The 18802-nt window shown below is 41.9% G+C and overlaps 1 protein-coding gene and 1 long non-coding RNA gene across 6 annotated transcripts in view; one reads left to right on the top strand and one right to left on the bottom strand.

Moving 5' to 3' along the window:
* The window catches only part of LOC121029806 (uncharacterized), a 56356-nt gene extending 38259 nt beyond the window's left edge, over window positions 1-18097 (bottom strand). For both annotated transcript variants that reach the window (XR_005789910.1, XR_005789911.1), the window contains exon 1: window positions 17980-18097. This is a non-coding gene — a long non-coding RNA (uncharacterized LOC121029806). The remainder of the gene's footprint in view (window positions 1-17979) is intronic.
* A 79-nt stretch (window positions 18098-18176) lies between these two features.
* GPR63 (G protein-coupled receptor 63) overlaps window positions 18177-18802 on the top strand; it is a 52501-nt gene continuing 51875 nt past the window's right edge. For 2 of the 4 annotated variants that reach the window (XM_040474210.1, XM_040474208.1), the window contains exon 1: window positions 18201-18462. The gene's annotated coding sequence lies outside the window, so the exon portion shown is untranslated. Of the gene's footprint in view, window positions 18463-18802 lie in introns of all 4 variants that reach the window. The other 2 variants (XR_005789908.1, XR_005789907.1) reach the window with 2 other exon arrangements.

The raw sequence follows: 18802 nt of genomic DNA, 5'->3' as shown, positions 1-18802 counted from the left end.
TTCACAGACACACCTAGAATAATGTCTAACCAAATATTTGAGTACTGCAGCCCAGCCAAGTTGACACATAAAATGAACGATCATAGTCCTGTTCATGTTTTCTCTCCTGTTTTTCTATGATGAACTCTGAACACTTTGTTTGCATCGATCTCAGCCAGTAGCTAGCCCTCAGCTGCTTTTCAGTTGTATACAATCTGCTATTTAATAATTAATTGAGGTCTTTTTTTTCAACAAATATATTTTCAGTTTCTACAAGTTATTTAAAAATGCCACTGTTGGGGCGCCTGGGTGGCGCAGTCGGTTAAGCGTCCGACTTCAGCCAGGTCACGATCTCGCGGTCCATGAGTTCGAGCCCCGCGTCGGGCTCTGGGCTGATGGCTCAGAGCCTGGAGCCTGTTTCCGATTCTGTGCCTCCCTCTCTCTCTGCCCCTCCCCCGTTCATGCTCTGTCTCTCTCTGTCCCAAAAATAAATACACGTTGAAAAAAAAAATTAAAAAAAATAAATAAAATAAAAATGCCACTGTTTGGTTGATCATATTTGTGAGTCATTCTTCATTTTTTAGACCTTCTTTGCATAACTACTTCATATTCTAGACTTAATAAAATTCTAATATCTGTAATCCTTGGGTTCAAAATCTGTTGTTTGTTGGCGTTACATTGTAGTTTGTTTTCTCATATGATGTTCTTGGATTATAATCCTACTGATTGATCCTAATAGGTGGGAATCCTGTGGATATAACTTGGGGAGTGTGGAAGACTTCCTGTGGAAAGGGTTTGCTTCTGTTCAAATGATGTCCCTAACATGGTATCATTTCAGCTCCTCATGGTACAGACTGGCCTCACCACAGAGTCCCAGGCTTCCCAGCTTCCCTTCCCCACCTGGCTAGGTCAAGGTTCAATTCCCAGATAGCAACACTGCTGTCTGTAACCACTGCCAGAGTATCCAGATCTTTGGTCTCGGCTCCACATAACTGCTACTCTATCTTAGCTATCACTATGAAGAAAATGTTATCATGTATGATCAATAATGGTAATAAAGATAGTAGCATTAGCTGACTTCTTCTCTCCTAGATGGTGTACATAAGGAGAAAGAGGAGTGAAAACTATGAATGTCCAGCTGAGAACATGCATGGAGAATCAAAAAGCCTCCATGGCAACTTTGAAAGAGTCCTTCCTCTCCTGTAGGTTGCAGAGTAAATATGGCTGAACCTGAGCCCCAAGGCCTGATTATTAGGCCTGCAGAGTTGCAACATCAATGAAATGCTCTGTTCTACTTGATCTCTCATATTAAAGTAAGGGTGCTGGCAAGAAGGGGGTTGATATAGATATTTGGGCAGATACGTGTGAAGCTGAGAGATATAAATCCTCCAATCTTTGAGAATTTCCTTTGGCAGAGGAGTCCTCTCCTGCTCTTCAGGAAATCTGCCTAATTTTGCATCAAAGTCTTTCAATGACTGCACCTTAGGCATCTGTTGCACAAACTGATACTGATTCTTGTTAGGACCTATCCCGTCACTATTTTTTATTGTCCCTGTGTTTGCATATAAGAGTTATATCATAACACGGTCCAGATAAAAAAATATCAGGACATAATTTCTGCTGCAACAGTTATAGTACCTCACCAAATTCTATTGTCAGAAGTGTGAGGAACATTTATGGGAATGAGTTCTAATGGCATTCACTCGAGGAGGATGAACTAGAAGGCTTGATTGGGCTGAATTCTTTGCCATGGTGTGCTCACATGGAAATCTGAATTTAATGTGTTGGTTCAAGTACTTGTGATGGCATCACCAGCATCTACTACTTTGGAATTCTACTTTTTGTCACTGAGATCAGGGAACCCAATCCACTGAAGCATCTTCTGCCATCATCTATGGTTTGCTCAGGATAGCTACCCTAGGGCTATGGAAGATGGTGATGCCCCCTTCTCAATGCATTTCTTAATGCCTTGGTGACAAGGGGACCTTGAGGCCTCTTGGAGGGGTATGGTTAGGAGATGGCTGAAAATATTGAATATGCTCAAAGCATTTCAAGAGTCCTATCTCCCTGAGCTTTCAGATGCTTTCCTCTATAGCTTGGTTCTCAAAAAGTGTCAGTCTAGTATCAGCAATGTCAGCATTACCTGGGCACTTGTTAGAAATTTAACCTCTTGGACCACGACCCAACCTACTGAATCCAGAAACTCTGGGGTGTCTCTCAGACATACGTGTTTCTAAAACCCCTCCTGAGATTCTGTTGTATGACAAAGTTTGAGAACCAGTACTATATAACTCTGAAAGCACACTCTGTAAGAAGTCCGGTCATCTTGAGGTCACCACACTGGAAAGACTATAAAGAATATTTAACCAGATAAAAAGAAAGACTATATAGAGAGACTACATAGAAATATGCCCAAGAAAGATGCCTGAGAAAGATGCCCGAGGACCCCAGCTGATCCAAGCCCTGGATGTCTGACAGTCACTTTTAATGTTTTAAAAAATGTCTTTGAATAGATATAGGACTTTGAGAAGTATGTAGTGCTGTTTGTAGGTATGTGCTTTTAATTTACATAAGGAGTATTGTACTCTTTCTCACATTTTTCACTTAACAGTACATTTTCATGTATTTCTCACCACTGTGTGGTAATTCATTACATGTGTCTACTACATTTAACATTAATTCTCCAAATGATGAGCATCCAGGTTATCTTCAACTCTCCACTACCACAAACCATCGATCAACATCCTCATATATGCCCTGCCCCACTTCATGAACCTAGGAAAATTTCTATGAGGAGTACACTGATGAAGGAAAACTTAGATTCCCATTTTTATTTAGAAATAATTATAGTAGAAGACAAGGCTCCTATGTCAGAAATTTTAAAAGACTGGTCGGGGAACAGTCAATACAAAAAGCCTTGATGCTTTCCTAGTTTTATATATAAAACATACACACACAATACAAACATACACATAACTTTATATTCTTAGTTCTGTGGTTGAAACAAACAAAAAAGTCACACAGGTGACACATTGCTAAGAGCTATGATATTTGCTACTGAAGTCCATACTAATTGATGCCTTTTTTTTTTTTACAAACTATGTACACATGAAACCAGCTGAAGAGTGTAGTCCCTGTGGGAATGTGAATCCCCTAGACGGTTGGCAATGGAATAGTCTTAGTAAATATATAACCAGTTGTGAGCGAAGGAGGCATGGGCTAGCACTAAGTGCTTTAAGAATATTCATGCAGTTGGGGTACTTGGGTATCTCATTCAGTTTAGTATCCAACTCATGATTTTGGCTCAGGTCATGAACTCAGCGTCCTGCGATTGAGTCCCACATCCGGCTCCGTGATGAGCATGGAGGCTGCTTAAGATTCTCTCTCTCTCTCTCTCTCTCTCTCTCTGCCCCTCTTGTCCTCTCTCTCTCTAAAAAATCAATAAATAAAATTAATTTAAAAAAAGGATATTCATGCAGTTATTGCTATCTTAACAAGAGGTCATTCTTCAGGACTTAAATTGGTATCTGTTATTTTGTAAATTTCTTAACTATTCAGAAATAAATGTAATGTCCTTAGAAATGGAAATAGTACATATACTCCATAAGCCTCTTGAAAGCACTTCTAGTTTATTGTTAATTATTTAAACTGTGGATATATGGTACACATAAATTAACTATCTATTACCTGTGTCTGAAGGAGAAGAATGAGGAGTGCCTATTGTTAGTGTGAGGTTTTGCCAAATTCCATTACTTCCTCCTTTTCCCCTCTGGGGCTCCCTTGCTGATGGAGGGACTAAGCCAACTGGGGAAACAATGATAGGCTTATTCTTTAATAACCAGGAGAGTATCTGATACTTCAGGTCAAGAATGTGGTAAAAACAGGGCACCTGAGTGGCTCAGTCAGTTGAGCATCTGACTCTTGATTCCAGCTCAGGTCTTGATCCCAGGGGTGTGGGATCAAGCCCTGCATCAGGCTCTGTGCTGAGCATGGAGTCTGCTTACGATTCTCTCTTTCTCTTTCTCTTTCTCTCTCTCCCTCTGCCCCTCTCCCCAACTCGTGCTCTCTCTGAAAAAAGAAAAAAAAAAAAGACTGGAGTAAAAGACTATAGTAAAAGACTGTAGTAAAAACAGAATTGGCTGAGCCACAGAAGTATATGCTAGTCACTTGAACTGAGTATATTCAGGCTGCTGGACTTCCTAACTTACTCACCCAGGAAAGGACAGGGGAGGGAAAATGCCCAGTAGGTTTACTAAAGGAGACTGAAGGCTTATGCACCCACTGCACATGGAAACAGGACCTAAAGGAAATGACTAGTTTGGCATTTTCCTTTAAGGCACAATAAGCTTGTGCATTAGGTAATTGTGGCCTAATGAGGGTTGATCCATTCAACAAGTATTTATTGAGAATGTATGTAACCAGATACAAAGAAGAATCCACTTTGTTGTAAGAGTTTATAAGCTAGAAAAATCTTTCTCAAAATGTGTATCCCAAAAATAGGTGTTTGATGTAGGAGAGATCTGTGGTCAGGAAAGTTTGAGAAATGTTGGGTTGTTTTGGTCTGTTCAAATTATTATGATATCCTGGGTGACTTACACAGCAAGCAGTTATTTCTCAGTTCTGAAGGCCGAAAATCCAAGATCAAGGAGCCAGCAGATTCAGTGCTGGTGAGGGCCTGATTCTTGGTTCACAGCCGGCTGGCTGTCTTCTGGCTGTGTCCTCAACATGGCAGAAAGAGTGAGACAGTCCTCTGGGGTTGTGGCACTAAGCCCAGTCATGGGGGCTCCGTCCTCATGACCTAATCACTTCCCAGAGTCCCCACCAGCAAATACCATCCCACTGGGTGTTAGGATTAAAACATATGAATTTGGGAGGAATACAAATATTCAGTCCATTGCATGGGTTATAAATGTTAAACAGATTGCTTTTGGCAGGACTTAGTTCATGTAACGTGCAGATGATGTGATTCTGCAAAAGGAACAGAGACTATAGTATTTCCCAAATTGTCCAAAGGACTAATGTTCCACTGAAACAAACTTTCAGCAACATTTACGACCTTATCTACTCTTCTCTCCCTTTCTCCAGCCACACTCGTCCCCAGGCTGTTCCTTGACCATTCCAGCCCCTCAGCAGGAGGCTTCACTTTGTGTTTACCTATGCCTGGGGCATTTTTCTGCAGATAGTCACTGGTCCACCACTCTGTGGTTATATTTATTAATTTTTCCTCCAACCCTCTTGATCTCCCATTCCTACTTTCTTTTCCTCTATAGTAATTGTCACCTTGTAAAATACCATATATTTCACTTATTGATTGTGTTTATTGTATCTGCCCAGGAAAACATACACTCCCTGAGGGCAATAGTTTTGACTGTTTTGTTCACTGTTGACTTCCCACAGTGCTGGGCACTGAATGATATGACTGAGGGAAGAACTGGTTTAGAGGGAGAATTGCTGTAAGAGATATTGTACAATAACTTTAAAATTCTAGTGGTGTCTCGGTGGCTCAGTTGGTTAAGCATCTGACTCTTGATCTTGGGTCATATCATGATCTCTTGGTTTGTGAGATGGAGTCCCATGTTGGGCTCTGTGCTGACAGTGCAGAGCCTGCTTGGGATTCTCTCTGTCCCTCTCTCTCTCTGCCCCTCCCCACTTCTTTCTCTCTGAAAATAAATAAACTGAAAAAATTCTAAACAATTATTCTCACTTTTGTGTATCTCATACTATCCCTCCTTCTTGATTTTCAGGTATCTCAGCCTTTGATATTAGTAATTTATTTATGACTTAATATTAAAAAGAAAAATTACAGGTGTCCCTGGGTGGCTCAGTTGGTTAAGTGTCCAACTTCAGCTCAGGTCATGATCTCGTGGTTCATGAGTTTGAGCCCTGCATTGGGCTCTATGCTGACAGCTCAGAGCCTGGAGCCTGCTTCAGATTCTATGTCTCCCTCTCTCTCTGCCCCTCCCCCACTCATATTCTGTCTCTCTCTCAAAAATAAATAAACATAAAAAAAAACTAAAAAAAGAAAAATCACTATTTAATTCTAAAATCTGATTCACCCAGATAACGGAAAGGATGGTTTTGAGAAAACAAAGTAGATCTGGCTGTAAAGTTACCTTCCAACGCATATGGACCACTAGTTCAAAAAACAAACAAAAAACCAAAAAAATACATATAATGTGTCCAGAGAAAAGTCTAAGAAGAACTTTTAACTTTGATCTTAAGTTCATCTCCCCCCTCCACTGTTTCTCTTAATGATAAGTCATTACAGAAATATATCCTTAAATAGGGGCCTGTGAACTTAAAAAAAGATACCTCTTCTTTCTTTTTTCCCATCCTAAGTGAAATGCTTGTTTATTGAACTGTCATCAAATGTAATTTGATTAAATTGCACTCATTCATGCTTACATCCCCGTATATAAGGCTAGCTTGTTCTAAAAACTAACAAAAATAACAAAGCAGAAAATAATACAATTCTTTTCAGTTTCATCTTTCTTTATAAAAATCTGTGTCTAACTTTTCTGATGTTTAATTTTTAAGAAATGTTGGTTGTGAGTTCAAAGTTTTAATGGGACTAGAATAAACTTTAATGAATTTTTGTGTTATGGAACTTTTCAAACATACACAGAAGTAGAAAGAATAATACACTAAATCCTACGTTATCTCTACTCTAGCTTCAACATCTATCAACATTATATCATCCTTGGACAATTTAAATATATAAGAAAGGAGTCTTCATTACTAAAAGGAGTCCTGTTTTTAGTTCTATATCAAGTGTAAGACTCAAGTTTGATTTCACACCGAACTATCCTAGAATCAGTACAAAATGTTAATAACTGAAATTGGGTGGAGATCAAAGGTCAAGGGGTAAGGAGGGGGAGATTCCCCATAGTATGGCTGAAGGCATACTTTTGTTTCTTTAAAAAAATTAAAAAAAAATTTTAATGTTTATTTATTTTTGAGACAGAGAGAGACAGAGCATGAATGGGGGAGGGTCAGAGAGAGGGAGACACAGAATCTGAAACAGGCTCCAGGCTCTGAGCTGTCAGCACAGAGCCTGACGTGGGGCTTGAACTTGCGGACCGTGAGATCATGACCTGAGCCAAAGTCGGCCGCTTAACCGATTGAGCCACACAGGCACCCCTAAAAAATTTTTTTAAATGTTTATTTGTTTTTGAGAGAGAGAGATAGAGCATGAGCAGTGGAGGGGCAGAAAGAGAGGGAAACACAGAATCCAAAGCAGGCTCCAGGTTTTGAGCTGTCAGCACAGAGCCTGACTTGGGGCTCGAACCCACGAATCGCAAGATCATGACTTGAGCGGAGCCAAAGTTGGACACTCAACAGACTGATCCACCCAAGTGCCCCCCCTTTTGTTTCTTAATTATGACCCTATCAAAATCATCTTATTTAATAAAATAATACTTATTAATATTAGTCACCATTTTGGCTCAGTTGGTTAAGCATCCAACTCGATTTCAGCTCAGGTCATGATCTCATGATCTCAATGGTGGGGATTGAGCCCCACATTGGGCTCAGTGCTGGGCATGGAGCCTGCTTAAGATTCTCTCTCTCCACTCACACATGCTGTCTCTCCCTCTCACTCTCTTTCTAAAAAAAAATATTAGTCACCATTTATTGCGTGTCTTCTGGGCAATTTGCTATTTCTTTCACAAATATTTCTGTATTCAGCTTTCACCAACCCTGCAAGCTAGTTATCCCCAGTTTTCAAATGAGGCAGTTGGAAGCTCAGAATGGCTAAGTAGGTTTCTAAGATTGCCCAGAATCTAGAGAACAGGGCTGGGATTCAAATCCAGGTCTGTCTAAGTCTCAGCCAGATCCTACCACTCTCCACCTCCAACCCCAATGCTTGTGTCTCCTGTCCTGACTCTGTGACTCCTCTGTGAGATTCCTGGAGAGTCCCTTTACCATCCTGTAGCAGATGCTGTCAGTGCCCTGCCAGTTCCCCTGGCACATCATATTTCCATGCATGCTAGCTACACTTCTGATTGTCGGAACCTGCATCTCTGCTTGAGAGCCTTCTCACACCTCTGGAACCCCAGAGTTCTGCCCCAGCACAGGAGAGTCTAGACGTTCTAGAAAATTACCACTTCCCACTCAACTAGTGATTGGTAGGAGCTAAATATCGAGCTCCCTCATCCTTGGGCAGGATAACTCTGAAATGCTTGCTCTGTACTGGCTCCAGAGTTCGTCAGCAGTATTGATTCTACCTGAATACAGTGGAAGTTTACTTGAACATACACCCTTTGATGATTCTTCCCTTCCAGTCTCATTTTCCCACCTCCTAAATTAAGTTTTTGTGCTCATATCCTCTCAGGATCTGCTTCTAAAGGAACTAAGCCTCTTCTATGCCTCAATCCCTTAACCTTCAAGAGCAAAGATGTTGTATAAGATGAATTCAAGAATTCTATAGTTCTGTTGTGTGATAGTAAATGTCACCCAGACTTCAAACAGGGCCTTGTCTTCTTATGAGCCAGATCAAATGAGCTCAATACCACCAGCCCTAAATTCATGGCCATGGGAGTCAGAAGCCTTCTCAAGAGTTCTGAGAATTCCTAAAGCGTTTATGAAGTCTGCTCACATCTACTTCCCACGCTTCTGCTACTTTAGAGATTCTGTTCTACCCTGTGGACCCAGATGGGGCTCTCAGCTTTTACTTCTTTCTCTTTTTTTTTTCTTTTTTTCCCCTAAAGTTTATTTATTTTTGAGAGAGAGCAAGAGAGCGTGGGGGAGGGGGAGGGAGGGAGAGAGAGAGAGAGAGAGAGAGAGAGAGACAGAGAGAGAGAGACAGAGAGAGAAAATCTCAAGCAGGCTACAAGCTGTCAGTGCAGAGCCTGATGCAGGGCTTAAGCCCACGAACCATGAGATCTTGACCTGAGAGTCATGATCAAGAGTCAGATGCTTAACTGATTGAGCCACCCAACCACTCCTCAGCTTTGACTTCTCTTAAAGCAAACAAACAACAAACAAAAACAAGTCCCTAAAAGCATGTGCAGCTTAGTCAGACATTAATGAATTTCTGGAGAGAGGATGAATGAAGGAATGGTTTGGGGTCTTGTAACACAAATAACTACAGGCAACACTGCTCTTATCAGAGTTCTCACAAGGCTTTGAGGAACCCCCTGCTGAGGATTTTCACTGATGCTTCCCCTTACCTAGTCCCAGGGCTTCTCCCTCTCTTTCTTCCTCCTGTCTTTGGTTCTTCACTCGTCTCTATCCTTGTTAATCTCAGGAGCAATAGCATCCCATCCCTTGTCCATGCAACCCAGCTTCTCCCTTCTGGAATGTTTTGACACATGTTTGTTATCTAAGCCTCAATGGCCTCGCTTATATGATGTGACCTCATCAATTTATTCTCCCAAACAATGACACATTCCTGCTTAGGAGAATTCTGGTGAACATTGTTCAGTGAATCATCTCTTCCCTTTTCCCCAACCCCTTCTCCAGTGAGTTAAAAATAGTTCTTTTCTTTCTCTTCTTCTAGTGGGCACTGCTGTTATCTCTTTGACTTACCAAAACAGGAATCCTAAGTTAGTTTTTACTTTTTCTGTTTCGTGTTCTCTTCTTTCTCTCTCCATAAAGCCGATACACTTAGCCCTCTTTTCCAGGCAGCACTTGATGCTGGTCTCTGTCTCACTGCAAGCACATCACACCTTTTCTAAAGATGCAGATGGCTTCTCACTGTTCCACAGATAATGTGCACACATGATGGTCTTTCAAAGAAGTCTTTCTGTATTCAGAAAAATAAGTACACACTAATTCCTTGTGGCTTCCCTAAGCTGGCTCTGCTACAACTTTCCTATAGTTTCTAATAAAACCTCAATTATGTTCTTCAAATTGTTTCCTAGCTGTCAGATTCATGTGATCTGAATAACAAACATGTCTTTATCCACCAAGAAGAAGGCACTAGGATGGGATGAGATGCATCAGAAATTTATTGGTGGCAATATCACTGAAAGATAAAGAAGAGGAAGTAGGAAGTAGTAAGAGCCTTCAGACCACGATGTAGGTCTCAGGAGTGTGCAAGGAGAGCGAGGAGGAAGGAGGGTTGGGTATGAAGAATCTCAGACTGTAGCACAGTTCTCAGAAAGTTTTGGTCAGGCTGATGAGGAGTCCTGGAGCCAAAGCTGCCCATTAGAGGAGTTCTATGTCTGCAGGAATGGGCAACAGCAGTGCCCCAGCCATTCTCTGTCATTGGCTGAGAACAGGCCAAGGGGAGTGTGACCTTAGTGAATGCAGGGCTGGATCTTTAGGGCAGTGAGGTCAAGTTCCTGCAGTAGAACAGCTGACTGGTGTATTTTAATGGCCACCACGTTGTTATTCAATACCTTCCTTTCTGTTGGTAGACTCTTTTTTACCACTTTGCCCATTACCTATATAAGTTATGTATCTAATATCAGCAGAGAATTTTTAGAAGGCAAACATTACATGTCAAATAATTATGTATAATAAAGAATTAAGATGATTTTACACAGTAATTTTGAGAATTGTTTTCTCTTAGTCATTTTTATCCTAAACTGGAGGATTTTAAGTTATGACTTCCAAAAAACCCTACAAATTGGAATAAAATTCCTTTACACTCAAATAAGTGTCTATCCATTATCTTTGTTTAAAAAACTAGAATGCTCAAATTTTATATCTTCTAAATATTCTTTAAAGGTTATTGAAATAATGGGGCACCTGGGTGGCTCAGTCAGTTAAGCATCTGACTCTTGATCTCAGCTCAGATCTTGATCTCAGATATTTGAGTTTAAGCCCCGTGTTTGGCTCTTCACTGGGCATGAAGCCTATTTTTTGAAAAAAAAAAAAAAAAAAAAGGTTACTGGAGTGATACCTTTGTAAGGGCTAATTATAATTTTTTTTTTTAAGTATCAATTATATGAAAAATGAGTGATTACTTTAAAAAAGATAGATGATACAACTTACTATCAGCAGGTAAGAACCACTTCACTGGTCAAAAAATACATGCTGAAAAAAATCTCAGTTAGTGACAGTGATATTTAAAATTGTTATTTATGGGGCGCTTGGGTGGCGCAGTTGGTTAAGCGTCTGACTTCAGCCAGGTCACGATCTCGTGGTCCGTGAGTTCGAGCCCCGCGTCAGGCTCTGGGCTGATGGCTCAGAGCCTGGAGCATGCTTCCGATTCTGTGACTCCCTCTCTCTCTGCCCCTCCCCCCTTCATGCTCTGTCTCTCTCTGTCCCAAAAATAAATAAATGTTGAAAAAAAAATTAAAAAAAAAAAAAGAAAATTGTTATTTATATTTCTCAATGGAAAAATTTAAAATCAGCTGCTATAATTCCAAGCTTTCTAAAAGGAAATAAGAAAAAAAGAATGCCCAGAAAAATATGAACTTGGTGTTATTAGTCATAGCTCCAACATGCATGGACATTAACTTTCTATCAGAGACCAAGTGATTTAGATGAATGTTTTATTTACTCTTCATAATACTTCATTCTTATTTCCAATACACAGGTAAAGAAACTGAGGGCTTAAGAGGTTAACTAACCAACTGCCTAAGGTCCCTCCATCATGGCGGCACTAGAAATAGAACCTGTGATTTTCACAGGATTTATCTATCTATCTATCTATCTATCTATCTATCTATCTATCTACTGCATATCTACTACTATCTTGCACTTCCAGTTAAGCTCCTGCTCAATTGGGCTTGAGTGTGTGAGCTATAAGGCCTCTTTTCCTTCTATAGATAAAGACAGAATTTCAAAACCTTTAGTCATATATGAAACATTTTCATGAATATTGTCTTATTCTCAAAATATCTGTACTTTTATTGACTTAATCTTTTTAATTGACTCATAAAAAAAAAAAAAAAACAGCTTCAGGGGCATCTGGGTGGCTCAGTGGGTTAAGTGTCCTATGCTTGATTTTGGCTCAAGTCATGATCTCATGGTTCATGAGTTTGAGCCCTGCCTCGCGGGCTCTGCACTGGCAGTGTGGAGCCTGCTTGGGTTTCTCTCTCTCCCTCTCCCCTGCTCACTCTCTCTCTCAAAATAATAAATAAATAAGTAAAAAAAAAAACCCATTTTCATCGACAGAAGTAATGTCCATGAGACTGTTGTAATAGTTATGTTTTCAATTCGTAATAAATTAAATAGACATAATAAAGTTTACATTCTCCTAAAATTGAATCTCCTAAAATTGAATTGAACCAATACTAGTCCAGATACAAGTATTGGAGACACACCAGACTAAGACACAGACTAAAAGCAGGCTGAGTAGCTGCTCTCCATCTAGTCTCACTGGTCTTGGGTTGCTGGATCTTACCTCTGCAATGCTTATTTAGAGTGTGTGTGTGCACATGTGTACGTGTGAGTGCAGGCCTGCTATGGGGGGTGGGAAATAGTGTGATGGGGTAAGGTAAGGAAAGGGAAAAGGCCAAAAGATCATGTCTTCACTAAGGTTTACAAAAAGGATAAAAGCATTCAGCCAGTTAGTTCCTATGGGCTCACCTGTAGACTTCATCATGGACATTGCAAATCGAGGTAGCCAGAGCTGGTCACTGGAGATAATCATTGAGGCACAGAGATACTTGGAGAGTGGGCACCTGTGATGCAGAGAGCCAGCTGTGTGGAATGGTTGTGGGCTCCTCCCCCAGAGACTCTCACTGATCACTATTTTGGTTCAGTACTATGCCTTGAATGTGACTAGTAAATACTGGCCAAAAATATTATAACAAAAGACTTCTGAGACTAGAAAACTTGTTTCTAAAGATACTCAAGATGTAACCGGGCCCAGACTCACATATATTTGTCATTGTCTGATTAGCAAAATCAAGAGAAGGATTTTAATAAAAGGTTAACTCAACATCAAAGAGAAAGTTGCTAATTTTTTTTTTTACACAAACTTTATTAGGGAACTTTCCAAGCATAGACAATAACAGAAGTAAAGGATAATAAACCTCCATGTATCATCTCCCAGTTATAAAAATTATAGTCATTTTTCCACCTATTACCCTTCTGCTTTTTTGAGCAGGATTTTAAAATTCTTCAGTATGCACCTCTGATGAAATTTTTGTTTTATATAGAACTCTTCTGTCATTACCACATCTAAGAAAATCAACAGTAACTTATTTACACTATCTAATACTTAGTCTATAATCTGATTTTCCTGATAGTCTCATGGTTCTTTTCACAGGTGGTTTGTTCAAAAAAGGACACAAAGTCCACACATTACATTTCATGATTATGATTTTTAAATCTCTTTTCTTCTTTAAAGGCCCCTGTTTCTTCGTGCCATTGATTTGGTAGTGAAACGAGGTCATTTTTTCTATTGAATGTTTGCCATTCTGGATTTGACTGATTCCTTCCTTGAGGTGGTTTTCAAACTCGATCCTCGGTCTCCTATATTTCTTATTAGTTCCAGAGGCTTGATTAGATTCAGCTTCCATTTCTTAGGCAAGAAGACCCGGTAGTGGTTCCGGGTCCTTTTTTTGTCATATCATGTTGCATATAAGGTCTAATTGTTAAAATTTTAGGTTTTAAGATTTTTATTCAGTTGCTCTGTCTCTTTGGAGAGATTCAAAAGTATTCTATGTTCATTATCTTTGCCCAACCAAATACAAAAAAAGTCAAGCTTTACACAGACAACATAACTAGGCAGAATAACTGGTTCTGAGTCTCTTGGACACTTTGTATTTGAAGAAAGATCCTCCCACTTCATACACAGAGGGGACTGACTGTATAGGGGAAAAATGTATAAGATATAAACACTGAGGGATTCCTAAATGTAAGATTACAAAAAGTACATCAGTAATTAGTATATTTAGAAACTGTATTATTAAAAGTCAGGATGAAAATAGCTGAATTTAATGAGTCATTTGCTAATTATTTAGCTTATGGATTTCCAATGCCATTTGCTTCTAGCCCTTTTCCTCTTCCTTAGGGATTTTTTGGTGGTATTTTACTGCTTTTTAGCACCTCCAGAAACTACTGTATACTGCTAACTGACCATAAATTGTATACTTGGAGAGATGCATAAGAGATTATGACTCAGGATCCATGCTGTGCTACTGACTGAGATAAACCACAAGCAGTTTGCACCACAGTTGAAGATTTTCAGAGCCAAAAGTAGTTAGAATTCTGCTGATGACCTAGCGTGCTATCTATTGCTTGGCAAAAGAAACAGAGACATAAATCATGAAGATCAATGTGCCTACTGAAGAAATAGGCAGTGTTTCACCAGGCTCCTCAGGTGCTAGATGTATTTTGCTATGGGTCCAGCCCAGGGGCTTGCAGAGATGACTGTACCTGGGAGCTTTGAAACTCTGATGTGCAGACTCTTATCCTAGAATTATGTCTGATTCTCTAAGGGTGGGTCCCAGGTACTGGGATTTTGAAAAAGTTCTTCAGGTGATTCTAATATGAAATCATCTCCAATTCAGCCAGCAAATAAGAGGTACCATATATAGTCTTACTCTGTACAAAGGCCAGTGCCGAAAATCTCTTGCACATAAAGAAACCAATGCCTGGAGAGATGTTATTTGATCAATGTCCTGCTACAAAGCAGAGTTTCATATCCACTCTGTCTGGCTTCTGAACTAGGGGCTTTTGAACTTTTTTTGAACATAGTCCAAAGTAAGATAAAAAAATTTACATTATAGCTGAGAACACATAACATAATAAAACATAAGTTTAACAACAATACTTAATCTTATTTAGTGTTTTAATACTAATACTAAATCTTTAATACTAATACTAAATACTTAATCTTTATTAAGTATTTTCTTTCTGTTCCAAACACATGGCAAGATCTTTACTTCATCACTGACTTCTCATTTTGTTTGTTTTCTCACATAGGAAGCCCATTTTTTTTCTATGTATTTTTTAGAGGCTGTCAAGGTAGTTCCTGGCTAAAAAGCATTTCCCAGACTACTCCAGCTTATGTGTCTCTTATTTCAATGCTTATAGTTAACACACTGAGCTCATCACACATTTTTTTTTTAAATCCTAAATTGTATGATATACTGTGATTCTCTGAATTTGTCTTCTTAGATGGTTAATGTCTCCTTGGCTGAATTTAACTCTCTAAGGACAGTGACTATGTTGTATACTTTTGTATCTATATTATTTGAAATGTGTAGCAGAGCTGGACATGTCACAGATGCTAAAAACAGCTGTATGACCTTAGGTCAGTCTCTTAGCTTTTATTTCTTTATCTATGAAATAAACTGGGATGTTTTAGGTTAATTATAAAGCCTCTTCCAGGTTTTTAAGTCTATCTTTCTATGATACGTACAAACTTCATAAAATAGAGAGATGAAGGAAGAAAATATAAAACGTTTTTATGAGCAACCACAAGAAAAGTTTTTGGTGGGAAGAAAAAAAGCTGAAACTGGCATTTTTTGGTAGGCGAAATATAAACTCCTCTGTGCTATCTCTGAGCAGATAAAGAAGAACTTATTGGAGTTTGAAATGAAGTTGGGCCCTGTGTCACTTGGATACTGAAATGTGATTATTCACAGGCCACATTTCTTTTTCAAGTTGAATGAACATACTGTATAGGTAATAAGAAATTTCCATAGGCCCTTATCAAGTTGAATTGATTATATAATAACATAAAGTTTAACAAGGAATGGGGGGGTGGGGGCATGCGGATAGAAAAAAAAATGATTGAATACAATTACGTCCTAGACACCATTTGTTTGCAAGTGGTTGTTAAACATCACTGAGCACTTTCCCAGGGCTTCTGAGGTCAAAGGATGTGGATAACTGATTCAATTACTTACAACCCATGACCATCAGCATTCTTCTGGTCCTGAGGCTATTGGCAGAAGACACAGAGAGCTAGTCAGTCCCTAAGGGGCTGTGAGTGTGTGCAAGGGTGAGGGTGTGTGTGTGTGTGTGTGAAATGGGGGGCTGTGGGGAGTGGGTCATCTACGGTCTTTATCTACTCAACATTCATTTTCTCTTTGTTGGCAAAACAAATTTTCCTTTGGGAAACCTCCTCTCTCCCATTCAGTTCATGTGATTTACGTGTGTGTGTGTGTGGGGGGGGTGTGGTGGACACTAAAGCTCCCTTGATCTTTTTCAGACAGTCAAGTGACCCCAATCTGCAGGGTATGTTCAAACCCACAGTTATAATGCTTAGTTCAGAGATGAGTGTAGGACCCAAGTTAGTCCAATAAGACTTATTCCTTGCTAGTGGGATCAGTTGCTAAGGAGGTTGGAGGAGAAATTAATGCTGGGGCTGTCAGTCTAGGCCCTTATTAGAGAAAACAAAACTAGTCCAATGAAAGCACAGCCACAATATGGAGAGAAATGGAGTCCTAACATTCTTTGAGCATCTGGAGAAAAAAAAAGATTTAAAAAACAATTTCTTCTCCTTCTTCCTCCTCCTCTTCTTCTTCTCCTTTTTTTTTTTTTACACCCCCAGATCTACTCTTGGCTTTTTAAGCATGTGAGCCAATACATTCCAACCTCTTCCACTGTAGGTTTTCTTAAGTCACTTTGAGTTGGGTGTTTATTACATCCAATTATCCTGACTATATGGGAGTTTATCATAATAGGAAGATATCTCCTGGGGCACCTGGGTGGTTCAATCTGTTAAATCTCTGACTCTTGATTTTGGCTCAGGTCATGATCAAGGACCATGGCTCAACGACCACAGTCTCCTGCTTCTAGAGAGCCCAAGGCATATTTCTGCTCCACATTATAAAAGAAGTTGCTCCAATCTTTTGCACATTGTCTCCTTGTCCTTTTCCTCCACAAGTCAGCATGTGCTTGTTATGCAGCTGCAGGTGGCAGGAGAGGAAGAACTGAGGTCCAGTCTCAGGCTCCTTGATGCTGGTGCTTTTGTGTGCATGGAGAAACTACCACTCCCTCTGAGTCCGTCCCCTGGCAGGGGTCGGGGGAGTTCTTTGTAGCCCAGGCTGGATCTTCACCTTGAATTGAGGGCCCATCTCCAGGTCAGCCAGAGGACACTGTGCAGGGTACCAGGATACAAATGACACCCTATCCTGAGGCCCCAAGGTACTAAGAAGCAAGAGCTGGAGGCATGAGGTAGAAAAAGAAGCTCTCTGCTGCCCACACCCACTGTTACCATGGTCTGTTCCTAAGGCTGATGGCTGCTGATGCTGTGTGTCTCTGGGGCAACTCCACACTGCGCATACCCCACTGTGGTCTCGGCAGTGATCACAAATGTTGATGATAGTTGGAAAAATAGTATCACTTGTCACTTGAAAGTAATATTTCCCAGCGTCATTTATTTTTAAAAAAAAATTTTTTTTTCAACGTTTATTTATTTTTGGGACAGAGAGAGACAGAGCATGAACGGGGGAGGGGCAGAGAGAGAGAGGGAGACACAGAACTGGAAACAGGCTCCAGGCTCTGGGCCATCAGCCCAGAGCCCGACGCGGGGCTCGAACTCACGGACGGCAAGATCGTGACCTGGCTGAAGTCGGACGCTTAACCGACTGCGCCACCCAGGCGCCCCTTCCCAGCGTCATTTAGGTCTTAAGGTGGTATCTTTTCAGGGGGGCCTTTCTGAGTTTGGGGATCTTTACAACTAATCTCTGTTGATGAAAGTCAACTGTTCTAGTAATCCAGTTGGAGGCCATCTGGCAATTGGCCATTGGAAGAGAACAAAGCATAGGACAAAGCAGGACATTTGGTAAATTTCCCATGCCATTTGCCAGTGACACTTTCAGAGGTCAGTCTAGGGGACCCTACTGGCCTGGCCTTTGGTTATTTCAGTGTTCAGCGCTCCCGGGGAGACCCTCACCACTGTGTGGAAGATAGAGAGGACATGCCTGACACACGTGAGGGAACGCAATTCCACTGGGCAGTCGCCAGCGGCACACAAGGGCTTTGGGGGCGCGGACGACAGCGGCGCTGCGGAGGGGGTCAGGAAGGCAGGACCCTAAAAGGATGGGGGCGGTTAGGAGACTGGGCTACGTTCCAGGGCAAAGGTGGGGCGCAAGCCGGCGGCGGGAGCGGCGCTCGGGTGCTGGGTGCCAGCACTTGTCCTACCTTTGCCCAGGCGAAGGGGCGACCAGACCCGGCGAGGAGCGGGAGGAGCGGCCGGAAACCCGCGAGCGCAGCAGCCCTGGGGTAGGCTGGACGGCTGCCTCCAGAATCTCAGCGTCGCCGCCTGCCCCCTCCCTCTTTACTTGCCTCCGCCCCCTCTCCCCTCCTCCCCCAGCCCTCACGTCCTGAAACGCGGCGGGCGCCTTTAAGAGGGAGCTTTGGTTACCCTGGGGGCGGGAACCCCTCGGCAGATTGGGAGGCGGCGGCGCTCGCCCGCGATGCTCCTCACTTTCTGCTCTAGCTCCCGCCGCCGCCGCCGCCTGGGTCGCCACACCGCCTCCTCCTCTTCCTCCTCCTCCTCTGCCTCGAAGCGTCGTTTTCTGCAGCGGAGAGAAGTGCTATGTCAGGAAAGTTCCGGGAGGGACTGGAGGGGGCCATGCTCCCTGGGCTCTGCTGCAGGCGCCCGCGCGCAGCCCTTTGTATGAGGTGAGACTTGGGGTCCGCGGCCCCCCGGACAGGTAGCCACCCGCCGGGAGCGCGTCGCTCCGCGGCGCTGGGGAGGCGGTGCTGTCGGGCGGAGTGGCGGCGGAGAAGCAGCTTGCTTAGACCGAAGTTGTGCAGGAGAGGCTCGGGTTTTCGGGAAGGTTTTGCGGCAGCCCGCGCGGCACGGTGGGGGCCCGACTGGGACTCGGTTTCCCTGGGTGCCGCCTGCCTCGCCTCCCGGCGCCCCCTGGCGCCATCCCCTGCCCGCTGGAGCAGTTGGGCCTTCTAGGAAACTGGGCGGCTGCAGGTTGGCCCCCAGCGCCAGCTTTTGCTCGGCGGGGCT

Source organism: Herpailurus yagouaroundi, unplaced genomic scaffold (assembly GCF_014898765.1).
Source record: "Herpailurus yagouaroundi ecotype Mexico unplaced genomic scaffold, PumYag 139, whole genome shotgun sequence".
In the NCBI taxonomy this organism is placed as follows: domain Eukaryota; kingdom Metazoa; phylum Chordata; class Mammalia; order Carnivora; family Felidae; genus Herpailurus; species Herpailurus yagouaroundi.
Note: the sequence above shows the minus strand (reverse complement) of the source record. Positions and strands in the feature narration are given on the sequence as shown.